Source organism: Hyla sarda, chromosome 10 (genome assembly GCF_029499605.1).
Source record: "Hyla sarda isolate aHylSar1 chromosome 10, aHylSar1.hap1, whole genome shotgun sequence".
Classification (NCBI taxonomy): domain Eukaryota; kingdom Metazoa; phylum Chordata; class Amphibia; order Anura; family Hylidae; genus Hyla; species Hyla sarda.
The window spans coordinates 62845003-62870744 of NC_079198.1; the positions used below are offsets into that span (position 1 = coordinate 62845003).

Sequence of the window (25742 nt, forward strand, 5' to 3'; positions counted from 1 at the left end):
TTCAACATATTACCGTATTTATCGGCGTATAACACGCATTTTTTAGGCTAAAATTTTTTGCATAAAGTCTATCTGCGTGTTATACGCCAATAAACACCTGCAGTTCATTGATTTAAAGCTGGCGCTTTAAATCAATGAACTGCAGCGGCTTTTGCAGGTCCAGAGACCTGCCCTCGCTGCCCGCTTCTCTGCCCCTGCCTATCCTGGGGTCCAGAGACCACCGTCGCCACTGCCCCATTGCCTCCCCCATCCCTGGTTTTATAATTACCTGTTCCCTGGGGTCCGCGCTGCTTCCGGCTCCGGCGGTATCCTGCCTCGTTGCTATGCGCTGCGCAATGACGAGTGACGTCTTCAAAGCGACGTCACCATCAGTGGCCCGGCGCACAGTGACAGCTAAGGACGCCTCTGGAGCCAGAAGCAGCGTGGACCCCGGGAACAGGTAATTATAAGACCGGGGATGGGGGAGGTAATGGGGCAGTGGCAGCGGCAGTCTCTGGATAGCCAGGGGGAGAGAAGCGGCAGCAGCAGGACTCTAGACCCCAGGAAAGGAAGGGGGAGAGAAGCGGGCAGCGACGGCGGTCTCTGACCCCGCAAAAGCCACACTTCTGCGGGGTCAGAAACAGTCTATCAGGGTAGACACATGCACACACACGCACCCTCATTTTACCAAGAATATTTGAGTAAAAAACTTTTTTTTACCCAAATATCCTTGGAAAAATGAGGGTGCATATTATTGGACGGTGCGTGGTATACCCCGATAAATACGGTACATACTAATTCCCCTGATGACGCCACGATACTGCAGAAACGCTTTAGGAAACTTTCTCGTATGAATTAGTAATAATCTTAGATTCTCTGTAAATCCACACTCATATGTGGTAACTGCAACTTGGTTTATATGATTTGGTGCTGGTTGATTTGAGCACTATTATGCCACTTAGGTGAATTTTAAATTATATCTATTAAAAGTTACTTTTTATGGGTATTCCCCCCCCCCCCCCCCATCAACACGTATTGGTTGTTGATTTTCTCTCCTTCTCCATTGGATCAGCAGCAATCTGTACATGGGGTTCATACAAAATAAAAAGCTTGGTGGGGAGGAAAGATGTCTAGGATCTGCCAGGAGGGATGTTACTCCAAAGATCTCCCTTCTTCCAGCTTACTTGCGTTTTGAGGCGGGCGGACAGATGTCACTAGCGTACAGCATGAGATCGTGGACAGATGTCACTAGCATCCAGGAGGGGTGGTGGTTGTACTGCCTGGTATCTGGCACAGGAAGTTAAAATGCCTCACTGCTCCGTGCCTGATTCATTTTAGTAAAAGTCAGTTTTTCCACACTGCAGGCTGACAGTCTTGTTTGCTTCGGGGTGACCACGCCATCTGCTGTGCTGAACACTCTCTCTGAAGCCACACTAGAGGGTGGACAAGCCAGAACACTCATGGCAAACTGTGCAAGTTCTGGCCAATGGTCTAATCTGGTGAGTCAGCAGTCCATGGGGTCTGGGCTCATGGTGTCTGTCAGAGAAAGGGCACTGCTGAGGTAGGCCTCAACCTGGTTGTTTACCCATCATGAATGCAGGGCGTACAAGTACGCCTTTGTGCCCGAGTCCTTAAGGACGCAGGGCATACAGGTACACCCTGGTCATATTACTGGCATTTAAAACATGCTCATGGGCTGTGCGTGCCTTAAATGCGGTGGGTCCCAACTGCTATCAGCAGCCAGGACCCAGGGTTAATGCCAGGCACAACCGTTCGGGCCGATGCCCGGCAGTAACCATTTAGACACCGCAATTAAAGTTGATTGAAGCTTCTAAAATGAAAGTGAAAACATCTCGGCATCTCAGCGGAGGTGATTGGGACCAATGCAATGTAATCACGATGTCCCAATCAGCTGAGAAGACGGAGGGCCCTTACCTGTCTCCTCGCTGTCCGATCAGTGCTCTGCTGCTCCATACCAGCCATGCAAGCTGGAGCAACAGAGCCCCGATAACACTTATCAATGCTATGTTATGGCATAGCATTGATCAGTGTATGTAATCAAAAGATTGCATGGTATAGCCCCCTATGAGGCCTAAAAAATTTTTTTTTTAAAGTTAATAAATGTGAAATTGCCCATCCCCTAATAAAAGTTTGAATCAACCCCCTTTTCCCATTTTTTTAATAAAATAATCAAAAAATAAAAATAATTACATGTGGCACCGCTACATGCGTAAATGTCCGAACTATTAAACTATAAGGTAACGTAAACCACACGGTCGATGGTGTACACATAAAAAAATACATAAAAAGTCCAAAATTTTGCATTTTTTCTCACTTTATATACCATAAGAAAATCTACATAACAAATCAAAAATTGTGCATTTTTGCTCACTTTATATACCATAAAAAAAATCTATGATGGCAATAGTTCCTCCTCGGGGGCCACCGCTCGGAAGGAGGAGAGATCACTATCATAGATCCTTCCATTGGTGCAATAGTGTATCAATGGCATCTGAGTGAGGGGTCCCTAATCAGACCGATCTATTTCAGTTTTGGCAATTGCTTATATCTGTTTAATGCCTTATCCTTTTCCTAGCCTGTATTGGTTCCTTTCTTGTTGTCCCCTGATGAACCCCTCTCATCTTTTGATCTATCCAATTAGGGGGGGAACACGTCAGGATTTGTTGTACATTATGGGATTTGTTGCACATTGTGTATTGTTGTACTATGCAATGATTATTATACTCATTGCAGGAAATCAATTGAGTATCTATTGCAGGCTGTATTGTTATTGATATAGGGGTTTGATTCAGCCCTCTACCTGGCCTGTTTTGGAGGCTTATGTTTGCGTTGCATGCTTCTTTGATAATCTGGAGGACATTTATTTTATTGCATACCAAATAAATGTTAAGTTTTAATTGAGCGTACTATTCGAAGGCTTAACTCACCCACAGCCACTTTCCCTACCTGTTGCCTATCTGCCCTAAGTGACAGATCAACAACCACGATGACAAACACTCCCTGCTAAGTGCTGTGGCAGCATTGTCAAAATAATAAACTACAAAACAGTCAGAGTCGGGGAACAGCTGAAGGCACACAAACTAACAGAGATGCACTAAGACACACACACACACAGACAAATCGTAGTCAAAACCCGCCAAGGTCAGTACCAGGAGAAAGCGTAGTAACAATGCAAATACCAGAAGAGAAGTCAAGAACAAAGCCAAAAGTTCAGAGTACCAGAATAGACAATAGAAATACAGGAAGTGCTTGCTTCAGTAAACAGGTAACTTTCACAAGCAAAGCACAAGTGAAAGGGACTTCCTTATATGTGAGAGTGTAGGTGAAAGGGGAATCCTGATTGATAGAAGAAACCAGAGTACAGATAGGCTGGGAAGAAATTCCAACCACACCCAAGCAGCTCAGGGCATTGTCCCAGTAACCAACATTAACAACAGAGCTAAGCCAAATTAACCCTATACTACAGGCTAGATATGTATAACTTCAACAAGCTTTTTGACTGGCAGAGATGACTGCATAATGCATACTAACAGTGTTTGCAGAACTATGTGAAATAAACCAGACCTGTATTAACTCTACAGGCTAGATACATATAACTTCAACACGCTTTTTGACTGGCAGAGATGACCGCACAATGTATACTGACAGTGTTTGTGGAACTATATGATATGCAACAGACCTCTATGAAAACTACAGGCTAGATATGTATAACTTGAACATGCTTTTTGACTGGCAGAGATTACTGCACAATGTGTATTGATGGTGTTTGCAGAAATATATGAAAGGCACAAGAACTACAGGCTAGATGCAGATCACGACATTTGCTACTATAGCTGGTTGAGGAACACTATTCAATTCAGGTATTTACAGGTATGAGCCTTGAAAAAGGCTTTGGATTTGTGGTAGCAAAACATGAGTCTGCTGTTTAGGAGCCCTATAGGTTTCTTGTATTGGGATTGACTCCTGTTCACACACACACAGACACACACTCACACACAACGTATCTCTTTCTAATCTGTATCTATTGATCTTTCTCTTTCTTTCCAATCTGCATCTCTTTGCTTCTAACCACTAACTGTCCCTATGTCTGTCTCTCTCCCTCTCTCTGTCTCCTGTCTGCAGAAGTTCTGAGAGCTGTGAACGCTGTGGGTGACATCAGTGCTTTTTTATCTGTGTAACTGGCTGTGTCCTATTGGCCTTTGTGCTTGATGACACAGTAAGCAGCAAATCACATAAGAGACCTGGGTTATCATGGGATCTACTGCTTTCCCTACGTCATCTCCCCACCCCTGCCCGCCCTGTTTGTTCCGCCCGCCTAAAAACCATGCTGTCTGTTTTTTACCGGTAAAAGCTTGAGTGTTTGCCGAGATTGAAAAATCCAAAAGTTTGGGTTGAATATGGGTTTGCCGTATTTGGCACGCTCATTTCTACTCACACAACATTTTCTAAGCTTTAAAGGGGTACTCCGGTGCAAAACATCTTATCTTCTATCAAAAGGATAGGGGGTAAAATGTTAGATCGCTGTTGGGGACCTCTGCGATCTCCGGGCAGGCAACAGCGGCTTCTGGAACACGGGAGCGTGGAGCTCCCGTGTTCGGGACGTCACACCACGCCCCCTCCATTCATGTCTATGGGAGTGGGCGTGATGGCTAGTACGTGTTTTGATGCTAGATGTACCCCATTAAATAAGGCTGTTTGAGGCAGCAGAAAGGTTATGCTTTTTTTGTTACTGTATATGGTGCAATAAACACTTTATTTACATGTACTCATTGGGAAAACTGGCTTTTCTAGTCTTTATCTATCTATCTCCATGTATCTAATTCAATTTAACATCTCAGAGACTTTAGAACCAATTACCAGATTTCTGTAGAGTTATGGTTTAACAGAAATGAATGACTAAATGAGTGTTTATTTATAATGATAGAAATAAGTAATTGATTTGTTTACTTTTTGCTAGTTTTTACCTTCATACCTTTAATACTGGTTAGATCTATTTCTGTATCACAATCACTGTCATTTGATACATTGTCCCCTGCTGTTTCTGAATGGTCCCTGACATGGATTCAATTAAACAGACGAGCATAAAATTATCTACAGGACCATTTAAAAAGGCACTCTAATCTGTACAAGGCAGACAAAATGTATCAACCATCATGTATTATTATTATTTCATTACAATGTCAATAATGAAATGTTATTTAATATACAAATGCATTATAAATGTGAACTATAAACCTTATTAACAACAAAATAAATAAAATGATTTAAATTTATGGACATGCCCAAATATAGAAATGTTACCTAATGGAAGTGTGCACTTGTTTCTTAAAATCATAACTGAAAACCTTAAATGATCTGCAATTGATGTATTTCGTATTGTTTACCTCTTGTCCATTGGTGCAGACCTATAAACAGCCCCTACTCTATTCCTCCTCCTTGCTTTACTGTACATCTCTGCCAGTTTAGATTTGCTGCTGTGCATCCACGTAGGCCCACACCCAGAATTTGGCTCTCATAGCTTTGTACATGACAGGGGAGATATTTGGCCATTCATTTAGATTCACCTAGATTCTTCCTACCAAGTTGTTAAAATTGCAACCAGATTGTAAAAACGGATGAGGATCAAACGCCTAGTCAATCAATGACAACATTATATGGAATAAAAAATCCACACTTGGCTCCTTGTCCAACCATAATCGCGCAGGCCGCAAGCCTCAAGTCTCTTTTGGCCTGCGGCCTGCGCGTGCGTCTGTTTGCGGGCTTCTTCTTAGTACACAGACGGCGCAAGCCACAGGCCGGAAGAGCCCTGCAGCCTGTGCATCCAGATGCTACTTTGGAAGAAGGACAGGTATGTTAACACTATTTATTCAAACATGCTAAGCGGATAGAAAGAAAACCAAACTAAATTGTTTATTTATGAAATTAATGTGTATATTATTATATTACAATGCTATGTATTAATAACTCTAATCAAAGATGGGCTAAAAGGTGAGGATATATGAAGAGGCTTACCAGGCTGTGGCACTTGAGCAGATCAGCTTTTCCTCCGTGATATTTTGCTGAAAAACAAAAAGGCAATTTTATAAGTTTGGTGACCACCATCCGCTTACGGAAAGGTACAGTTTGCTTTTGTTCTCTATCAACTATACAATGGTGTCTGCAGCTCTTAGCAGCAAATTAACTGACAACTCCTTTAAATTTGTTATTTTTACTGCATGATAAGCAAAAATAATAAAATAAATAAAATAGAGTATAGTGGTCAGGAGCTTTCAAAGCTGAAAAAAAGCTTTGTAACTACCAATCCCACACAGGGGTTACTTCCTAGCTTTTATCACCAGTTGTATGATATATATGTCTAGTTATGAGGCATACCAAATCAAAGAATACTTCACTGTATAAGAAAACATTTACATGTACAAATGTGCAAGTGAATTTGCTGTTGACCCATTAAAGTCAGTAGGTAGCAACACAATCACCTTGAGGAATTTCCAGGCAGAAATCCACCTGCAGCAGATTATGTACGTGTGAACGTACCTTAAAGGGGTACTCCGCTGCCCCAGCGTTTGGAAAATGTTGTTCTGACTGCTTGGAGAGGGCGACGGGGGGGTCGTGACATTATGGCCACGCCCTTGAAAGGACACACCACGCCCCCTCAATGCAAGTCTATAGGAGGGCCACCAGGTCCCTCCCATAGACTTGCATTGAGGGAGCGTGGCATAACGTCACGAGGGGCGTGGCCATGACGTCACGACCTCCGCAGCCAGCACCCAGTGCTCTAAACGAACGCCGGGTGCTGCACAGAAATGGGGGGGGGGGGGCGAGATCCCCGCGATCAGACATCTTATCCCCTACCCTTTGATAGGGAATAAGATGTCTATGGGCAGAGTATCCCTTTAACATGGCATGTTGTTACTTCTGTTGTCTGGGAATGCGGAATGTGGAAAAATCTAAATGGGTGTGATAATGGTGTGCATTTTAGTTGTCTCCCAACTGTATACATAAAGCCAGTTATTTCCATAACAACAATTCTGGGTACATTTTTTTTTCTTTCTGTTTAGTGTATTTGTCCATAAATATTACTGCTTTCAATTTCTAAATATCAATCTGACCCATTGTATCTTGACATCTATCTTTATTTATGCGCCGCATCAATGGGCTTTCAGAGCTATATTTATGTAAATGTAAAGCACTTTATTTGTATTATTTATGCTCAGACCACAGATTTATGTCAACACTATCTAATTTGATTTGTTGAACTTCATCAAAAGATCTTTATAGATAACTGTACAAGGCCATACGTAGATATTCAAAGCTACAATTTAATTTTAGAAATTGTCCATCTTCTTGGAAATAATATAAGAGTATTAACCAGTAATATTACTGTAATCTTTATGCTCCTAATAGTCTGGAGCTGTGAGAGCTGGCAAGCAGAAGGCTAATAGCATTATAATGCTCTCTCTTCAGTGCTGGGTCCAACAATTGGATCACGATTTGGCACATGGAATAGACTGGAACATATTGCTTTCAAATATTTGCAAGACACAGAAACATTGAAATGATTATGTATTGTATCTGGCAAACACATTGTATTTATACAGTAAATCCTCACTAATTTACTCTTTTCTTTGAGTATGGCAAAATCAATAGAGCACAATGACTTGTGGGAGTATGGCTATCTATTATTTTTCTCTTCTCTTAAAATATATGCCAGGGTGGGTGACATATGGTGGCTATAGTTAGATACTCTGTCTTCCTATTTAACAGATGTCCACTATTTCATTTAAAAATACTAGAGATAATATGACATGTCCATTGGTCATTATGAAAAGCATAACTAGCAAAAACCTGGCTCAACTTTCTCCTGAAGAGTAGGGTACTACTGGTGATGATGTTCCTACTGCTTACAGCAATGTTATAATTTTCTTCTTATTATGGAGAAATAATAGGCTAGATTGATGTATAGTCACCCTGTATGATCAATGTAAAAATACAGAAAAGGATGTAAGCAGTTATATGTTATTAAAGGTTTAAGCAAATTCTCTCAGTACATACTTAAAACACTAAAAATACCCGGTGCTATAAATTAGAGCTGAAAAAGAAGAGAAATGAAAATATTTTTTTTTAAAGGAACCTAAAAAAGTGATAATACTTACTGCATGCCTCCAATCTAAATTGTATTATGGAAGTTAATTAAGTTCCTATAAAGTTCCTCTTGGATACCAGCACTAACTTCTATACTGATGATTCCTGTTAGCTTCCAGGGAGCCCTATATCAGTAGGTGTCAAAAGGCTATGTTAAAATTTTTATTGAGGCTTCCATTTATAATGAAAGCCACAGCATTCTGCCTGATCTGCCGCATGACATACACTACTGGCCACCAATGGTCTCATGACATATACTACTGCCAACCAATGGTCTCATGACATACACTACTGCCAACCAATGGTTTTCATGACATCCACTACTGATGAACAATGGTCTCATGACATATACTACTGGCGACCAATGGTCTTATGGTATACATTACTGGGGACCAATTGTCTCACGGCATACACTACTGGTTGACCAATGGTCTCATGACATATGCTACTGGCGACAAATGGTCTCATGACATATACTGCTGGAGACTAATGGTTTCATGGCATATACTATTGGTGAATAATGGTCTCATGACATATACTACTGGTGAATAATGGTCTTGTGACATATACTATCTGCGACCAATAGTCTCGTGACATATAATACTGTCAGCCAATGATCATATGACATACACTACTGGAGACCAATGGTCTCATGACATATACTACTGGTGAATAATGGTCTCATGACATACACTACTGGCAACCAATGGTCTCATGACATATACTACTTGCGACCAATGGTCTCATGACATACACTTCTGGCAATCAATGGTCTCATGACATATACTCCTGGTAATCAATGGTCTCATGACATATACTTCTAGTAGTCAATGGTCTCCAGACATACACTACTGGTGACCAATTGTCTCATGGCATACACTTCTGGCAATCGATGGTCTCATGACATATACTGCTTGGCAACCAATGATTTCATAACATATACTAATGGTGAACAATGGTCTTATGACATATACTGCTTGGCAACCAATGGACCCCACTGCTGTAATTTTGACAGGAAAAGAAGCATTGATTGAGAATGGGGCCTCCAAAGCAGATAGAAGGAAAGTCCAACATTAAATTGTAGTTGGAAATGGAGTTACACTTTAAAGGTAATGTAGTAGTAATTGAAAAGTAATGTTAAAATAAGGGTTGTGTAACATGTTAATATAATTTATCACAATTTTAGAAGTGCATTAGGGATCAAGAGGATACTGGCTACATCTGTACTTTGAAGGAGCACTGGCTGGGAAACACAGTATAAGCTGATAAATGAGCAATATCGTGTTGCATGCATGCTGTCTGTTTTACATGGGTCAACTATTGAGAAGGAACGTTCCCATGAAAGTTCAATTGGCTGATAACTGACTGCAGTTAAAGGACCTTTGCATGCAAAACATGTAGAGCAAATCAAACATCTGGAAAATACCAACCTTTCTGATTTGTTCTAGTTGAGTATGGCATGGGGTACATTCTGTTACTTTGCAACTTTTTAGTTGGACATGCTGACCCTGCGTTCACATTTGCTATATAAGTTTAGGAAATGGAAATTGTGTCTTTGAACTGTTGCTTTAGTGAGTGCTGATACATTTAATCTTTTATTAACAATTTGTGGAATTTGGCAAGCCAGGGAATGATTCTGGGACCATGGAAATGAATATGTATGTATATATATATATATATATATATATATATATATATTGACACATATACAGAAACATGAATGTAAAAGCAGCTGCCATGTATATACTTGGTTATTATCTCTTCATGTAGGTCAGGAAATAAGCTATATAAAGACCTTTTCTGGAAAGTGTTCTATAGCTGAAAAAGGGACTGTGAATGTAGGGGAAAATGAGCAATGAAAGAAAAAATAATTGAATGCCTTTGAAGTATTTTGATGGCAGCATGGCAGTGAATATATCTACAATTGATGTTCGGCTTGTCATTTCATGCTTAGAGCTCATGCATATTGCCATGTTAAGGTAAGGTTCAGTATAACCTTTGAGTTGTATGAATTTGTAATAGGGCACCCATAGACTTAACAGAAACAAATAATTGCTACGGCGCTAGCCCGTTCCCTCCGTCAAATCACCCCACGCCATACCCTGTCCCCTCCATCACAACCCCCCCCGCATACCCCGTTCCCTCCATCACAAACCCCCCTCCCGCATACCCGTTCCCTCATTACACTTACAGTTACTGCAGAGTCCGGCAGCGGGCGTGCAGGGACAGCAGCGGCGACGAGGCGGCGGCGATTTGCGGGAGGAGTGGCCTCCCAGCCAGTGGCCGGGGAGCCAATGCGCTCGCTCCCGCCTGTCTGATTGACAGGCAGGGAGCGAGTGCAGCCTAACTGAAAAAGGACTGATTTCCAGGCCAAAATCAGTCCTTTTTCAGGCGTGACGTCACGCCACTCTGCAGCCGGCCACTAGGAGGGTGACCCCCTAGTGGCCGGTTTTTAAATGTAAATTAAACCATTTTAATGTAAAAAAAAAGTATATTGGAGATATGTTGTAGTACATAAGTACTACAACATATCAAAAAAATAAAGTTGATGACCGTGCCCATTTAATGGTACAGTGGATCCTCAAGTTACCATATTAATTGGTTTCAGGATGGCCATTGTATATTGAAACCATTATATATTGAGACCATTACTCTATGGAAACATGGTAGTTGGTTCTGATGCCCCAAAATGTAATTCAAAATAGAATAAAGTCATGATAAAAGAAAAATAAGTAGATAGCCAATACAAACAAAGCACGTCCTTACATATAAAAGTAAGAAAGATCTGCTGGGAGCTGTAATCACTGTCTATATAGAGGGCAGGAGCTTCTTCAAGGTCCTGTACAGTACACACAATGGGGAGATTTATCAAAACTTGTGTAGAGGAAGAGTGGTGCAGTTACCCATAGCAACCAATCAGATTGCCTCTTTTATTCTTCACAGGCCTCTTTAAAAATGAAAGAAGCAATTTGATCAGTTGTCATGGGCAACTGCACCACTCTTCCTCTACACAGGTTTTGCTAAATCTCCCCGTGTCCCAAAAAGTAAAAGAGAGACACTCTCATCTGGTGCACAAAGGAGAAGTTGACCCTGGCACCAGTAAAGAGTAGTACAGAACATGTAGTACTTCCCTGTGCTGAAGGGAGGTGCTACCAGACAGCCAGTCAGTGCATGCACTTCAGTAATACAGATGTTTTACCAGTGAAATGCCCATTCCGATTGGTCAGTTCTTCCAGCCATTGACACGTTTCTCAGATCTGGACTGCCTGTAGCATTGTATGTTGAGTCTGGTCTCAAGTTAAAATGGTCCAGAAAAGACCATTATGGCCCTCATTTACTAACATGATTCCAACTCTTTTTGTCGTGTTTTGCGCCTAAATTCTGTTGCACGGCACGGATACCTTAGCGACTATAGGTCGCATTTCACTATTCCATTGAGCACGGCTGTGCTAGCCGTTCACCTGTTTCTCTCCAGCCCCGCAGCAGTCTGGTCTGATGAAGGTCTGCTTTATGACTGAAACATAACTAAATACATGTGGATTGCCAAATAAAACTATTTTGATTGCATCGCTACTTTGGTGTGCCTAGTTTATAATACTTAGTAATCTTGTTTCAGTCACAGTAGAAACACAGTAGAAAAAAAAAAAACCTACCTTGTGTCGATCATGCTGCAGTCAGTATTGCAGTCTTTCTATCGTACCACATTTCATTGCACATATGGAATGCAGGGTAAATAATGGAGCATTATCTCTTAAATGCCAGAAGGCTGTCTGGACGTAGCTGTCATTGCAAACAACATTGTACACAACACAGTTTTTCTATTTATTTATGTCTTCCAGCAGGGAAATGCCCAGTAGCAAAAACATAATGTATGGTTGTGCTGCAGTAGGATGTGAGGAAGTCTCAAAAACAAAATAGAAAATGCCAGTACCTTACAATTACCGTACACTAACACAGCGTCTATCATTGTCAGCTTTCAGGTCTATTCTATCACCAATTATCTTCTTTTCAAGATACCATTTAATTGTCTTGTATACTTTTCATGGCTTCCGAGTGACAATAAAAACTCCCATATTGGTTGCACTGAGAAATGTTAGAAGACCTTTTTTTTTTTTTTTTTTGTACAGTACTTATTGTCATAATACACAAAACAATATGGTCTGTAACTGTGATGTAGTGCTAAGCTTACATTACATTACAGCCTTTTGTATGAACCATGTAAATACTGTATATGTATTGTACTTGGTAATACTGATCTGATTAGGAAAAGAGGCATTTTTTCAAAATTTTTAGGTCCCTGTTTTCCAGTTTGAAGCCTACTGTTTTTCTTAAAGGGAATGTGTCAGCTGTATGTTCTGCTTAATGCTGCATATACTGTTGAATAGCTGTTAGGATATAAAGTAAACTGCATGTTTCCTGGAGCTGATGGTGGTTGTCAAACTTAAAGGGGTACTCTGGCCCTAAGACATCTTATCCCCTATCCAAAGAATAGGGGATAAGATGTCTGATCGCGGGGGTCCCACCACTGGTGACCCCCTGCAATCTCTCATGCAGCACTCACCTGTCTCATCTGCACACAGAGCTGGATGCTCCATGTCTGAAGTTTCATGACCATGGGTCCGGAGTATCGTGATGTCACGACTTCGCCCCCTTGTGACATCACGCCCTGCCCCCTCAATGCAAGTTAAAGCACCTGAGCAGTGAGCAGTGTACAGATGAACTGTTTGTGGAATTACTGATCCCAGAAAGCTATCACTATAAATCAAAGTGAGGGGAGCAAAGCAATGTACAGTGGGCTGATCTCAAACAGTGACCTGTATTACCTTGTTCAGTTCATGCACTACAAATCCAAGCAGTGTGACTGCAGAATCAGCCATCACACTATAAATCAAAGCAAGCTGAGTCAAGTATTGTGTAGTGGGCTGACCTGTCTTTTCACATAAATCCACTTTAAAAGCGTTGAGAGTGAATGTGGCATAGGCATTTTAGGCCAAGTTACCTAATTTTTTCAAAAAGTTCTGCCAGCTCAGCAAACTGTACTTATGAAAAGGTTGCTCAGCTCTATTAAAGACTATGCATATCCTTGAACTGATTTTGTTTATTGATGATGTATTTCCTGAATGCAAAATGAAGTAACATTCTAAATAATCCTCATTAGAAATTTTCTACCATTGAGCTGCTACTTAGAGAAAGAATAATTCATCAGAACTTTTTGCTCTCTTGCAGTGTTAGAAGAATGGAGCAGGAAAGAAATGGGGGGGGGGGGGCGGGGGGTTCAGATGAGCTCAGATAATAGACACAGAAGAAACAAACTATAAAGGACAGCTCACACAGGCTAAGGATAGAGGGGGGGCAGGTATAAGAAGTCTGCAGGGGAGAATCATATAGGCTGTGTACAGATATTCAGAGAAAATAGAACTCATACAACACATTGTAGAGGAAGTAGAATTCAAAGTAAGCAACATTTTTAATGAAGACCAAATAAGAAAATGTTTAGCATCATAATATGTACAAAGGAAAATGCATTTTAAAGTTATCTGTAGCCTTTTATAAGGACCTGTGGCCAACCACCTAAAAACACCTATCAAGAGGTATTTCATGATTTCATGATTTTTTCTTATTTGGCTATGCTACAGGGGCTGTAAAGTTAGTGTAGTTCATAATATAGTGTCTGTATAAGCACAGATCCTTCCTAAGCATGTCCATTATGGTCTGGTAAGTACATACTAAAATCACCTTATGGTGGATAATCCCTTTAAATAGCGTATAGTACCCTAAATACATACCATAAAATCCCCTTATGGTGGATAACCCCTTTAAATAGCTTATAGTGCCCTAAATACATACCAAAAAAATCACCTTATGGTGGATAATCCCTTTAAATAGCGAATAGTACCCTAAATACCTACCATATAATCACCTTATGGTGGATAACCCCTTTAAATAGCTTATAGTGCCCTAAATACATACCATAAAATCACTTTATGGTGGATAATCCCTTTAAATAGCTTATAGTGCCCTAAATACATACCAAAAAAATCACCTTATGGTGGATAATCCCTTTAAATAGCGAATAGTACCCTAAATACCTACCATATAATCACCTTATGGTGGATAACCCCTTTAAATAGCTTATAGTGCCCTAAATACATACCATAAAATCACTTTATGGTGGATAATCCCTTTAAATAGCTTATAGTATCCTAATTTCATACCATATAATCACCTTATGGTGGATAACCCCTTTAAATAGCTTATAGTGCCCTAAATACATACCATAAAATCACATTATAGTGGATAACCCCTTTAAATAGCTTATAGTGCCCAAAATATATATCTTTCTACAGTTTCATGATACACCTTCCGGATTTATAGTTTGTTTGACAATTCAGGAAATTAAGTAATGGGAGTGAATTTCAAGTGATGGGCAGAATTATACAAGAAGGGGGTAAATTGTTTACATTGTGGGGCATGTCTGTCTTATACACCTCCCCTTACTGTATAATCTTTCCCATCACTTCCATTATAAAAATAAATGTTATGCTCATCTGATGATTCCCTGAACTGTCAGTCAAATTATACACCCAGTATTGTATGAACAAAAGGTGAGAGACTATCCGATGGCGCCTTCCTGAATAACTCAAAATTGCCGTGAGCTTAAACAAGGCAATTTTATTGGAAATAGTGCAACATAAAAGTTTCGAATCCGGACCGGATTCTTCGTCAGGCAGAATGATTCCAGAGGATAATGTTAATCGATGATCCATATAAATATAGGGGTAGAATAAATACTGGATAAAAACTAGATAAAAAACCCGTTATCATACAAAAAACTATATTGAATTAATTAATAACTTCAACATAGAAACAGTAATACCATGTATCTAGAAACATAAAATATCTGCCTGATGTGAATAATAATGCTAGTTAAAAAAAACTCATACATCTACCTGATACGAATAATACAAGTATAAGAAGCTAGGGATATATCCCTAGCTTCTTATACTTGTATTATTCGTATCAGGTAGATATATGAGTTTTTTAACTAGCATTATTATTCACATCAGGCAGATATTTTATGTTTCTAGATACATGGTATTACTGTTTCTATGTTGAAGTTATTAATTAATTCAATATAGTTTTTTGTATGATAACGGGTTTTTTATCTAGTTTTTATCCAGTATTTATTCTACCCCTATATTTATATGGATCATCGATTAACATTATCCTCTGGAGTTCTTTGTGGAAACACATTGAATCTTGAGTTGAGATGTGACCTTGCTTTTTATTCTTTTTAAGGGGTGATTCCCATACAAATGCAATGAGGGTTCATTATGGATTTTGTATATGTCATTTTGATATATTTAATTACTTTGGAGAGGCAGTTATTAATATACCCCTCTATTTGTGTAGAGGCAGTTTATAATATACCCCCTTATATTTTTTATTTTTTATATATATATTTTTTATTACCGGCAGTCACTATACATTTTGGTATTGACTCTGGAATGGGGCTTTCCTGATTGGAACACTTATGTGTCAGTTATCGTACCTCTTTAAGAGCTGGCTTGCGCTTCTTTCTTTTATAGCAGCACCGTATTTGAAGTGGTTCTTCATGAGTTCCGAGTCAGAGTGGGCTACTTTTCCGGCGGCTCCAGCGCTGCAATAAGCGGTGGAGTATATAATCTGTGCACCATCTTAATCGGTCCGCTCTAGAGATTAACTGGTTAACAACATGTAGCAGATCCCGTAATTAGCGGCTAGTGCCGTGACGTCAGAGTGAAAGTATAGGGGCGAAATTTGTCCACTTAAATTGTTTTCTGTTTCACAAGTCTATTAATTGAATGTCTCTGACATTTAATCTTATTATTATTAATGTTTTAGATGTATATGGAGTTTTGTACATAGATTGTATAGAGTGATTAATGTTTCCCCTCCCATTTTTGCCCTATGACCCGGCGGCAGTTGTGGGACTTGTACATTTAAAACTTGGCGCATTTTCTTTGTGAATCATTCTGCCTGACGAAGAATCCGGTCCGGATTCAAAACTTTTATGTTGCACTATTTCCAATAAAATTGCCTTGTTTAAGCTCACGGCAATTTTGAGTTATTCAGGAAGGCGCCATCGGATAGTCTCTCACCTTTTGTTCATACAATACTTTCAACACCGGACTGAGAAGTTACGGGAATCGGACACCGAGGCTGCCACCTGTCATTGACTTGAGCGAGTCTATATGCCATCTCAGGTGTTGTACTCTTAGTACAACACCACACGGTAAGGTGCAATTTATCCATACACCTTTCTTGTTCATCCCGCAGTATTACACCAGGAGCGCACCTCTTTTCTTTTTATAATTGTTCCACAAAATATACACCCAGAGACAGTATCTTGGGAATGGAATGGCATATTAAGAAATCAGAACACCTTAGGCTGTTTAATGATAGTAACATCTAATGTTTTTGAATTGTTCACAGGTCCACTTTAAATGGGCACTGTCAGATACAAAAACTTATTATATGTTGTATGTTTTGACAAAACATTGGGGGAGTTTTATCAAAACCTATGCAAAGGAAAAGTTGCCCAGTTGCCCATAGCAACCAATCAGATTGCTTCTTTCATTTTGCAGAGTCCTTGTCAAAAATGAAAGAAGCAAGCTTATTGGTTGCTATGGGCAACTGGGCAACTTTTCATCTGGACAGGTTTTGATGAATCTCCCCCATTAACCTTTGTAATATACTTCATAAGAAAATATTGTTTCCATTTTAAAGAAATAATGGCTTATAAAATCATGGCTTTGTCCAAACTTAAGCACAGGCATGGACAAAATCCAGTAAGTGAGGGTGGGCTACCACTCCTCTGTGCTCTCTCCTGTCTGATAGTACTCCTCTGTGCTCTATACTGTCTGATAGTACTCCTCTGTGCTCTGTCCTGTATGATAGTACTCCTCTGTGCTCTCTCCTGTCTGATAGTACTCCTCTGTGCTCTCTCCTGTCTGATAGTACTCCTCTGTGCTCTCTCCTATCTGATAGTACTCCTCTGTGCTCTCTCCTGTCTGATAGTACTCCTCTGTGCTCTCTCCTGTCTGATAGTACTCCTCTGTGCTCTCTCCTGTCTGATAGTACTCCTCTGTGTGCTCCCCTGTGTGATAGTACTTCTATGCGCTCTCCCCTGTCTAATAGCACTCCTCTGTGCTCTCTCCTGTCTGATAGTACTCCTCTGTGCTCTCTCCTGACTGATAGCACTCCTCTGTGGTCTCTCCTGTGTTATAGCACTCCTCTTTGCTCTCTCCTGTCTGATAGTACTCCTCTGTGCTCTTCCTGTCTGTTAGCACTCCTCTGTGCTCTCTCCTGTCTGATAGCACTCCTCTGTGCTCTCTCCTGTCTGATAGGACTCCTCTGTGCTCTCTCCTGTCTAATAGCACTCCTCTGTGCTTTCTCCTGTCTGATAGCACTCCTTTGTTTTCTCTCCTGTCTGATAGCACTCCTTTGTTTTCTCTCCTGTCTGATAGGAATCCTCTGTGCTCTCTCCTGTCTGAAAGTACTCCTCTGTGCTCTCTCCTGAATGATATCACTCCTCTGTGCTCTCTCCTGTCTGATAGTACTCCTCTGTGCTCTCTCCTGTCTGATAGAACTCCTTTATGCTCTCTCCTGTCTGATAGCACTCATCTGTACTCTCTCTGGTCTGATAGGACTCCTCTGTGTTCTCTCCTTACTGATAGTACTCCTCTGTGCTCTCTTCTTACTGATAGTACTCCTCTGTGCTCTCTCCTGTCTGATAATACTCCTCTGTGCTCTCTCCTGTCTGATAGCACTAATCTGTACTCTCTCCGGTCTGATAGTACTCCTTGGTGCTCTCTCCTTACTGATAATACTCCTCTGTGCTCTCCCCTGACTGATAGTACTCTTCTGTGCTCTCTGCTCTCTCCTGTCTGATAACACTCCTCTGTGCCCTCTCCTGTCTGATAGCACTCCTCTGTGCTCTCTCCTGTCTGATAGGACTCCTCTGTGCTCTCTCCTGTCTGATAGCACTCCTCTGTGCTCTCTCCTGTCTGATAGCACTCCTCTGTGCTCTCTCCTGTCTGATAGCACTCCTCTGTGCTCTCTCCTGTCTGATAGCACTCCTCTGTGCTCTCTCCTGTCTGATAGTACTCCCTTGTGCTCTCTTCTGTCTGAGAGCTCTCCTCTGTGCTCTCTCCTGACTGATAGTAATCCTCTGTGCTATCTCCTGTCTGATAGCACTCCTTTGTTTTCTCTCCTGTCTGATAGTACTCCTCTGTGCTCTCTCCTGTCTGATAGTACTCCTCTGTGCTCTCTCCTGTCTGATAGCACTCCTCTGTACTCTCTCCTGTCTGATAGTACTCCCTTGTGCTCTCTTCTGTCTGAGAGCTCTCCTCTGTGCTCTCTCCTGACTGATAGTAATCCTCTGTGCTATCTCCTGTCTGATAGCACTCCTTTGTTTTCTCTCCTGTCTGATAGTACTCCTCTGTGCTCTCTCCTGTCTGATAGTACTCCTCTGTGCTCTCTCCTGTCTGATAGCACTCCTCTGTGCTCTCTCCTGTCTGATAGCACTCCTTTGTTTTCTCTCCTGTCTGATAGGACTCCTCTGTACTCTCCCCTCTCTGATAGTACTCCTCTCTACTCTCTCCTGTCCTATCAGACAGGAGAGAGCACAGAGGAGTGCTAGCCCGCCCTCACTTACTGGACTTTGTCTATGCCTGTGCTTCAGCTTGGACAAAGCCATGATTTTATAAGCCATGATTTCTATAAAAAGGAAGTAAAATGTTCTTTTGAGGTATATTAGAAAGGTTAATATTTTGCCAATATGTACAACATATAAAAAGTTTTTGAATCTGACAGTGCCCATTTAAATTCCATGAGTTTAACTTTTGTCACTGAAACATCAGTCAACTAAAGCACAGAGGGGGAGATTTATCAAAACCTGTCCAGAGGAAAAGTTGCCCAGTTGCCCAAAGCAACCAATCAGATTGCTTCTTTCATTTTGCAGAGGCCTCCTTAAAAATGAAAGAAGCGAGCTGATTGGTTGCTATGGGCAACTGGACAACTTTTTCTCTGGACAGGTTTTGATAAATCTCCCCCAGAGGGAGGGAGTGGGGAGATCTAGCTGCAGTTTCTCACTGTGAAACAGCATAAGCAGCCAAAATGTTCACAAATTCCCTAGAACTTGCAATGATGAGATGAATTTACAGCCATGTTGCCATTTGCAACTAGTTGTTGCAGATTTTCTGTGGTTGTATTTTTATCTGCTTGTGGATCTTCTGATGCCTTTACAGACTATGTCGGTCCCCATGTAATTTTGCAGAAACCTTTTTACACATTTCTAGAGTCAGCAACTACACATAAACCATGCAGCTGCAAAGATGGTGCTCCAGGTGTCAGAGACAGCTGGACTCTCTGTATCTTACCTGCCTTCCTGATTGCAATGTCATTTACTGCTTCTGTTCATAAATAAATAAGTGCAAAACCAAAGAAAAACATTTTAAAAAACAGACACCACAAACTCAAATCACATCTGTAGCTTCGCCCCCAAATATGTAAAGCTACACATTTACTATAGAAATATGACCACAATCAAAAGGGTGACATAATTCAAAACATTTTTAGTGGTTCTTTCTGCTACTAAAAATGAGCCAAATCTGAAATAAAGATAATTATTTGGATTTCATAATTTTTTTTTCCCTAATATCACCAAAGAAGGCTCAATAATTGTTTGACTAACCAATTGATAAAAAATAAAAATAAAAATATATACCCTTCAAAACCATCTACTACAAAAAGATAAAATGTGGTTAAGCATTACTGGAGTCTTCATAAATCAGTCACAAACCCAATATATTTATATTTACCCCCCTCATCTCCCAAAACAAAAGAAAATATCAGAGTCAGTATATCTAACACCAATTGTCTAACACAACAGGCTTTTATACAGCAGCTCAGCTCCATGTATAGTAGTATATCATCACAATATGATGGTCACATATCCGTTCTGAACAGTGAGAATGAAATACAGTACAGTTACATCCAGTGACTAGCAGGTGACATCTTGTATGATTGGATTCATTCATTATTTCTTTTCTTGTATATCCTATCGGCTATGACAACTTCGAGCCACAACTTGTTTTAGCACATAAACTCCACATCCTGCTGCTAACCCAATACCTTTCTCATTGCCCTCAAACATTAATATGCCTTCTAAACATTAATATGCCTTCTATGTGCCCGGCACAGTACTGCTGTCCTCTTCTGGGAGCCGCAAAGTAATAGTGTCCCCGCACTGTAATCCTTTCTGTTTTGTGCCCTGCAGTTATAGTTCCCTCCTGTTATTATTTTGTGCCCCCAAAGTAATAGCTGCCCCATACAATGATGATTCACCTTTTTGTCCCAAATTAATCCTCTATTGTTATGCTTTATACTGTATCCTTTTTAAGCAGGCCTAATTGGTCTCTCCTACTTTGCCCCCTTTTGAGAGCTCTGGGTCTTGGAGACATCATTCGTCAGTCTCACCCTTTGTTATGTACACTATAACATTCTGACATTTGTTAGCAACTGGTTCACCCCCCCTTTTTGTGCTCTACCCTATTTATAAAACATGGCTGGTCTATTGTATAAATAAAGCACTTTCTACCTTTTGTCTCAACCCCATTCCTCATAGTCTCTAAGCTCTTGCGAGCAGATCCCTCACTCCTGTTTAAATATTTAGTGTGTAATATTCTAATGTCTGATACTTGTCTTTATTTGTACCTCTAAAATTGTAAAATGCTGTGGAATATAGTGGTGATATCTGAAAAAAAATTTAGACAAGGTAACAAGGTGATTTTGGGCACTCATTACTGTTAGTGAGCCTCTTAGTGCCCCCTCCAGGGGGAACAGAGTTTTTTCATTTTCTTTTTTTTAGGAGTCACGACCAGAACAAACAGTCTGGATCTTAATCTGATTAAAAATGTATGTGGAAATGAAAAAAAAAAAGGGTCTATGACAATACTACAGCCGATCTGTCAATTGATCATCAAGAAAATTGGTACCTGCTTGATGTACAGTAGAATATTGTGGATCATTATTGAAGTTAGTGCCTTAAAGAACTCAGGCTTAATAATTTGAATTTTTTTGTTGATTATTCCATTTTTTTCTTCTGCTATGTTTCTGAAAAACATACGCTATATCAGGGATTTTTTACGAAGCTCGAATATTCATCCATTTCTACCATGTAATATATGTATTTGGTAAAAAAAAAATTATCAAATTATCCTTTTAATATTGAGATCAAATTTTTTTTATGGGTTTTTTATGGGTTTTTATGGGTTTTAATATTGTATAGAATGTTGCTAGAAGTAGCCAGGAACATGACTGCTTTTACACTATGCTTTAAAATGTCCACTTTCCAAATGCACTAAGAAAACTCCATGTCAAACACATCCATAGGCTTCCATTCATTCGACACCGACCAAAAGAGAGTTTGTTTCTTCTTTATCAGGCTGATGTATATTAGATGACTGTTTTCTGCAATATGGAATAGCATCATCTGCTGTACTATTTAATTTATCGTAATCCAGCCCCAAAAAAACATCTGCATGGTATACATTATTGTTATGCCATGATTTGCCATGATTAAGAACCGCTCGGTTCGAAACGCGTTGGATTCTGTTGCATTGTTTTATGGTCCCTGTAATTAGGATTTATCCATTTAATGATGCATATTAAAATTTGAAGTTTTAATGTCACTTCCGAGGAGCTGGATATCCCTTACCTTCTGTCTTAATACATTATTGTTAACATGGGAACCTGTGGTCAGTGTGTTCCTTTTCCTATACAGCAGACTCCAACTGAGGAATACTTTAGGAGGATTTCATGACAATAAAAATTGTAAAAGCATCTTAAACAGTTTTTGTGCATTGTTTGGTCATATTCATTATTTTGTAGGATTTATGTAATTAAATAACGTTTAAGCGTGATAAGTAAGGACACAAGTATCCCGTCGCCAATTTACTAAATAATACGTTATAGTGATTACTTTATTCGTGCTTAAGGGTGATCTATCTATGGACCGGCCTCTGATCCACTATTTGTTTTTGAAATTACATATTTTTATTTTGCCGAAGAACATAACCTCGACAATTTCATCCTACCTTCCTGAGAATGTGATTTTACAATTACTACTTCAGCTGGAAGCTTTTTCAAGAGCTTGATTGCTCTTTGAATTAAAAAGGCAGATTTGGAGGCTAGATTGAATGCTTCCTTGACCAGATTGCTTCACAGCTTTGTGTTCACATATGAATTAAGTACCAGCATGCTCCTTTCTTGTTCATTGTATGCTCCGAAATGCTTTTTTTTTTATAGTAAGAACAATTTTCTGTCACTGTGTTATATTTAGTTTCTGTGTTATTTTTGTTCAGCTTGTAGAAATCTCTTTAAATTAGTTATTATTTTTATTCCCATTGAAATTGTTTTGTCAGTTGGTAGAGTGTGGGCTAAACCACATTTGGAATGAAATGTCATAATATTTTACTGTTTTGAGTTGTTCAGTGTAATATTAAAGTGATATTTCCAGGATATATTTTACTTTGCAGCATGACTCCCACTAGGTTATTATTTTTAAGCTCATAATGACCACCTTTACACCTTTTTACTGTGATTGTTAAAGGGGTTATCCTCCATGAGGCGATTTTAGTACTTACTTGTAAGACAGTAATAGACGTGCTTAGGAAGGATCCATGCTTGTCTTGGTGCTAAATGGCTGTGATGTGAGTCCACCATAATGCTGCTGATTTAAATAGCTATTTCCTGTTGGAGTTCCTTCCCTCCAACTACAAGTCCAAGGATCCCTTGTTTTTACGTGTGAGATCACTTTTCTCCCTCCCACACATCTACCTCATAGGGGGACCTACCTACTCCTCCCCAATACCCCTCACCATCAACCCACTTACCTACCCAGTTTACTGTGCGTAAAACCAAATGGCATAATTGTTACTGCTTGGGACCATTTGGGAGAGGAAAAGGGAAGAAAGTGCTGAAAGGGGCAGAGCCTAAAATATTTGTCTGACAGGTTCTGCAGAGATGAGTTGTCATGGTGGTCTGGGCCATAGGATAAATAAATATAAATAGAGAATATGTCACCTCTGATTCACTGATTAAACAACGCTGTAATATACTTGGCTAGCAAAGATCTTTAGGTATTGTGCATTGATTCTTTTCAACCATTTTGCTTTTTGTAGAAAATTATTAGGTAGTGGTGCCCTGAGGTAAAATATTTTTCCGAGGCATAACCCTAGGTGGAAAACCTTGATGTAAGCAAGAGCCAGGAAAGGATTATAAAGAATACCAATGGTTGTTGCCTTCCACAAATAATCAGAGACGATTATAGCTCACAACAAAAAGAAGGTAAAGGCTAAATTAAATCTGTAGCCTCATTTGTATATTCCCACAAACATTACAAGATGTTTGCTTCATAGAGAATGTTCACGCAATATTACAGATTTCACTGTCTAGGAACTGGAGCTATGGCAGTCAGCATTGAGATGTGGCAACATCTATCTACCGTATATACTCGAGTATAAGCCAACCCGAACATAAGCCCCCCTTTAGTTTTCTACTCACCTCCCCTCGGTGGGAAGGAAGGGTGAGCTGGTCCGGGCCATCTATGCTGCAGGTGGGGAGGGTTAGTTGGGGAGGGTTAGTTGTTCTGGGCTGTCCTTTTTCACCGGGGGGCCCTCTTCTCCGCTCCGGGCCTGCCCGAACTACTGAAGTTGCCATAATGACGATGCACATGAATTTCCCTGTGCGAGGTCATCAAGGCAACGTCACATGTCCGGGGCAGGCCCGGAGAGGAGGGCCCCCCTGGTGAAAAAGGACAGCCCGAACAACTAACCTTCCCCACCGAACAGTCCCTGCAGCATAGATGGCCCGGACCAGCTCACCCTTCCTTCCCACCGAGGGGAGATGAGTAGAAAACTAAAGGGGGGGGGGGGTCTGGATGATGACGAAGGCTGCAGTGGTCTTCAACCTGCGGACCTCCAGAGGTTTCAAAACTACAACTCCCAGCATGCCCGGACAGACATGCGGGGAGTTGTAGTTTTGCAACATCTGGAGGTCCGCAGGTTGAAGACCACTGAAAAGGGATTGACAGAAAAATCGTGCTGAAAAACACGGCTTATACTCGAGTATATACGGTATGTTTATTGCAAACTTACTAAGCCTTTCCAATGGTTTTGTGTAAACTGACAGACATACCCTCTCCCTTTAATCATATTTACTAGTGTTTTATGTTTCTAGTGCTGCTGAGACGCTTTTTTGATTTCTCCTAATTGAGGATTCATGTATCGCTTTAAGAAGGCCACAGGAAACATTATGAAGACTTTGCCAAAATTCCAAACTGTAGATAATTTCTTCAGCAATTATTACATTGTTTTGTGAAAAGTGTGAAGCAGCCAATATGTTTGCACACAATGTTTGTCTGGAGCTAGTTCAAGATTCATGCGTCTGAAGGTGAAGATGATTTGTCAATTTGCTGCCAGTAGCAATGTAAACAGATATTGGGCAGTCCAGCTTGCAGATGGCAAAGGCATCGGTTTTCTGATAGTGCCAGTTAGAACTGTGGAAGTTTTTAAAATTAACTCTTCCATGACACTGCTGAAAAGCCAGTTTACGCCTTTCATTATCCCCTTAAATTTTTATATTTCAGACAATTCAGTCAGATTTATAGTAGTGTTGAGCGCAAATATTCAAAATAAAAATTTTGACCACGAATATCGGAACTTTGCGATTTCACAAATATTTAGAATTTAGCGATGTATATTCGTAATTACAAATATTTTTTTTTTCACAGTACACATCACAACAATGACATGTACTGTTTAAAAAAAAATAAAGTGATCATCCCTCCCTGCTTCCATCTTGCGGTCCAAAGAAGGCTCCAATATTATTTACTGTGTGAGTCGGTGTGGAGCGTGAATATTTTGTATATGCGAAGATGCAAATATTCGCAAATATCGGCACTTCCAGAGGACACAGAACCCTCCCTTCTTTTAGCTTGTGGGCCAATGAGAAGGATGCAAATACAGTTGTCAGAGGTTGGCAACATCCATAGCAACCCATAGGAAAGTTGCCCAACCCTTCACTTTATAAGATTCTTCCCAGCAGCGTTTTTTTGCAGTTTGAGAGAGGAGAGGAGAGAGTTTGTGAGAGGAGATTGAACACTGTCCGAGCTGTGCTTTTTTATTATTTATTTTTTTTATTTTTTTTAAAGCAAATCTAATTATATACTGAATTGATAGAGTTAGATAGGGTAGGTTAGCAGATAGGTTAGCAGATAGGTTCTAGTGTAGGGTATAGTGTTAGTTAGTTGAAATATATAATTGCGCATGGGCACTATACGAATTTCATTCCAATTTTTGCATGGGGAAAAAAAGTGAAAGAACATAGCGAACATGCAAATTTTGCGAACATAGGACGAATATTTGTCCATATATTCACGAAATATCGCAAATTTTAATATGGCCCCTGCCGCTCATCACTAGTTTATAGTCATGATAATCTATAAAGTATGAAAAATCATTGACCCAACTGTCCCCAACTGTTCTCCAATGGCA

At 40.2% G+C, this 25742-nt stretch overlaps 1 protein-coding gene and 1 long non-coding RNA gene across 6 annotated transcripts in view; one reads left to right on the forward strand and one right to left on the reverse strand.

Annotated features, from left to right (window-relative positions):
- The window catches only part of LOC130294621 (uncharacterized), a 51326-nt gene extending 38562 nt beyond the window's left edge, over positions 1 to 12764 (reverse strand). The window contains exons 1-2 of the long non-coding RNA XR_008848555.1: positions 12704 to 12764; positions 6013 to 6059 (exon numbers count right to left, since the gene is read on the reverse strand). This is a non-coding gene — a long non-coding RNA (uncharacterized LOC130294621). The remainder of the gene's footprint in view (positions 1 to 6012; positions 6060 to 12703) is intronic.
- GRIN2D (glutamate ionotropic receptor NMDA type subunit 2D) overlaps positions 1 to 25742 on the forward strand; it is an 855799-nt gene that overhangs the window by 73562 nt on the left and 756495 nt on the right. The window lies entirely within an intron of this gene.